Consider the following 3,925-nt stretch of genomic DNA (forward strand, 5'->3'; position numbering starts at 1 on the left):
CCCTCATAGTACAATAAAGTGTCTCTGGCGGTGGTGGTGCGCACCCAACGTCAGACACACCGTTGTAACATGAGGGGCCCTGGGCCTGTACCTCCGGCCACAAGAGAGTTCCCCCCCCAGCTCAAACAGTGCTCTACCACTTGCAAAATTATCTCTCACAGCTCCACCAATGTTTAGTCTATGCCCTGACATCCTTCAATGCCTGGCACTGACAATACCATTGTGTTGACATGTATGATGCTACTTAAAATAGTCAGGGGCAGTGTCCTATATTTACACCAGTAAATACTTTGCGCCAAATTACTAGGTCTGAAACTCAGCAGAGGAGCCCACCCCTGTACCTAAGTATGCCACCCTTTTGTGTTTTGGTTTTGTTGTATTGCGAGACATTAACATCTATTTATTTTTTAGGAGTACTAACTGTGTCAGACACTCATTACAATCGGCCTCCGCTAACAACACTAATGCTGCCTGTGTACCCATGCAAGATAATTCCAAGTGTCTACAGCCTACTTTTTTTATGTTAGGCCTACTAAGCCTGTCTGCGGTCCATTATAGAAATTGTCCTTCACTGACCACACCACTGCTGCCCGTGTACCCCTGGAACCTATTTTAAAGTGCCTACAGCCCACTTTTAATATGTTAGGCCTACTAAGCCTGTCTGCGGTCCCTCCTTCCACTAGTCCTCCACTGACCAGACCACTGTTGCCCGTGTACCCCTGGAACCTATTTTAAAGTGCCTACAGCCTACTTTTGTTATGTTAGGCCTACTAAGCCTGTCTGCGGTCCCTCCTTCCAGTAGTCCTCCACTGACCAGACCACTGCTGCCCGTGTACCCCTGGAACCTTTTTTAAAGTGCCTACAGCCTACTTTTGTTATGTTAGGCCTAATAAGCCTGTCTGCGGTCCCTCCTTCCACTAGTCCTCCACTGACCAGACCACTGCTGCCCGTGTACCCCTGGAACCTTTTTTAAAGTGCCTACAGCCTACTTTTGTTATGTTAGGCCTACTAAGCCTGTCTGCGGTCCCTCCTTCCACTAGTCCTCCACTGACCAGACCACTGTTGCCCGTGTACCCCTGGAACCTATTTTAAAGTGCCTACAGCCTACTTTTGTTATGTTAGGCCTACTAAGCCTGTCTGCGGTCCCTCCTTCCACTAGTCCTCCACTGACCAGACCACTGCTGCCCGTGTACCCCTGGAACCTTTTTTAAAGTGCCTACAGCCTACTTTTGTTATGTTAGGCCTACTAAGCCTGTCTGCGGTCCCTCCTTCCACTAGTCCTCCACTGACCACACCACTGCTGCCCGTGTACCCCTGGAAACTTTTTTAAAGTGCCTACAGCCTACTTTTGTTATGTTAGGCCTACTAAGCCTGTCTGCGGTCCCTCCTTCCACTAGTCCTCCACTGACCAGACCAATGCTGTCCGTGTACCCCTGGAACCTATTTTAAATTGCATAGAGCATCCTTTTTTTAATTGTAGGCGTACTAAGTCTGTCTGCGGTCCATAATTGAAATTGTCCTCCACTGGACAGACCAATGCTGCCTGTGTACCCCTGTAACCTTTTTTAAACTGCATTGAGCCAAATTTTGTGTTTAAGGCCTACTACCTGTGTTTGTCTGCGCCACTCAATAAAGCTGTCCTCCTCTGAAAAAAGCTGAGCGTCAATAGTCTGGTTTTCAGCCTATAGGAATTTGAAAACTGCATTGGGGCTACTACTTCGGTAGGGCCTACTAACGGTGTCTGCCGCTCCAAGGTGTTCTCCAGGTTGCCTCTCCATTGCTTCGATCTTCTAGCTCTCGTTATGTAGTTGTTGAAACAACTCTGCATTAGGCCTACAAGTTGGGTCTGGGTTGTAGAGACGGTGTCTGCCGCTCCAAGGTGTTCTCCAGGTTGCCTCTCCATAGCTTCTATCTTCTAGCTCTCGTTAAGTAGTTGTTGAAACAACACTGCATTAGGCCTACAAGTTGGGTCTGGGTCGTAGAGACGGTGACTTTTTTTATGTTAGGCCTACTAAGCATTAGGCCTACAAGTTGGGTCTGGGTTGTAGAGATGGTGTCTGCCGCTCCAAGGTGTTCTCCAGGTTGCCTCTCCATTGCTTCAATCTTCATGCTCGTCTTAAGTAGTTGTTGAAACAACACTACTTTACGCCTACAAGTTGGGTCTGGGTCGTAGAGACGGTGTCTGCCACTCCAAGGTGTTCTCCAGGTTGCCTCTCCATTGCTTCAATCTTCATGCTCGTCTTAAGTAGTTGTTGAAACAACACTGCATTAGGCCTACAAGTTGGGTCTGGGTTGTAGAGACGGTGCCTACCACTCCAAGGTGTTCTCCAGGTTACCTCTCCATAGCTTATATCTTCTAGCTCTCGTTAAGTTGTTGTTGAAACAACACTGCATTAGGCCTACAAGTTGGGTCTGGGTTGTAGAGACGGTGTCTGCCGCTCCAAGGTGTTCTCCAGGTTGCCTCTCCATTGCTTCAATCTTCATGCTCGTCTTAAGTAGTTGTTGAAACAACACTGCATTAGGCCTACAAGTTGGGTCTGGGTTGTAGAGACGGTGTCTGCCACTCCAAGGTGTTCTCCAGGTTGCCACATAATCGAAGCTGCATACAGCCTATTTTGTTATTTTACGCCTACTAAGTCTTTCTGTGGTCCCTCCTTCCAATTGTCCTCCACTGAGCACACCAATGCAGACCGTGTACCCATGTAACCTTTTTTAAACCTGCGTCGAGCCAACTTTGTGGTGTAAGGCCCACTTGTAGTGTCTGGCTGCGCCACTCAATACAGCTGTCCTCTTTACAAAAAATGACCTACAATTATCTGGTTTTCAGCCTATCGGAATTTTAAAACTGCAGTGGGCCGACTAGTTGGGTTGGGGCCTTCTATCGGTGTCTGCCGCTCCTTGCTGTTCTCCTCCAGTGAAGAAAGCTGTGCCGCCTGTTTACTACTGTTGCCAATTTTGAACTTCATTTAGACTACTTACTGATTTGGGCCTACTCTCTGTGTCAGCCTCTCATTCCTGTTGTCCTCCACTGAACAAAGCAATGCCCCCTGGTTAGTCCTGTTACCAATTTTGAACTGCATTTAGCCCACTTTATTCTTTGGGCCCATATCTGTTTCCCCCTCATCCTGCCCATTGCCCAGCCATTGATAGAGGAGTCTGCTGGTACATTGACCCATAACGCAACATTCCCCGTGCACCCTGCTGAAAGTCAGGTTCCCCTTCCCGCATACCATACCACCTTACACGGGGACAAAGAGGAAGGTGCAGATGAAGGTGCAGGTTCCTTCATCAGGTGGGGGGAGGAATACTCGTTGGCGACGTCACTGGCACAGGGCCCCTCATAGTACGCAAAAGTGTTGCTGCCGGTGGGAGGCGCCCCCGCCGTGCAAACACACCGCCGTACTTTGAGGGGCCCTGTGCCAGTGCCAACGAGTGGGCCCCCCCTGCTTGCTCAGGATCACAGCACTTGCAAAGTTGAAATACTTACCTCTCCCTGCTCCACTGCCGTGACGTGGTCCAGATTTCCTGGGCCCACTAAATACTTGAACCAACCCTACCCCCCACAACTTTAGCCAAATGACCCCCAATTTCCAATGCCTTACTATTATTATAAGGTAAATTTAGAATGACGAGCTTCTGTAACAAGAATGTATGTTTTTTGCCATTAAAATGGGCACTGTAGGTGTTTTCCTGGCCTCCACTCACTGCCGACTATGCTCCCCCATTGACTTGCATTGGGTTTCGTGTTTCGGTCGATCCCCGACTTTTCGCGATAATCGGCCGATTCCACTCGACTCGACTTTTGAGATAGTTGGGTTTCGCGAAACCCGACTCGACTCTAAAAAAGTCAAGGTCGCTCAACCCTATCCACTACAATTACCAGAGGATTGTTCTTGCCATGATTAGCGTTAGATGTTTTACTACT

The sequence above is a fragment of the Ranitomeya imitator genome, unplaced genomic scaffold (assembly GCF_032444005.1).
Source record: "Ranitomeya imitator isolate aRanImi1 unplaced genomic scaffold, aRanImi1.pri SCAFFOLD_441, whole genome shotgun sequence".
Taxonomy (NCBI): Eukaryota; Metazoa; Chordata; class Amphibia; order Anura; family Dendrobatidae; genus Ranitomeya; species Ranitomeya imitator.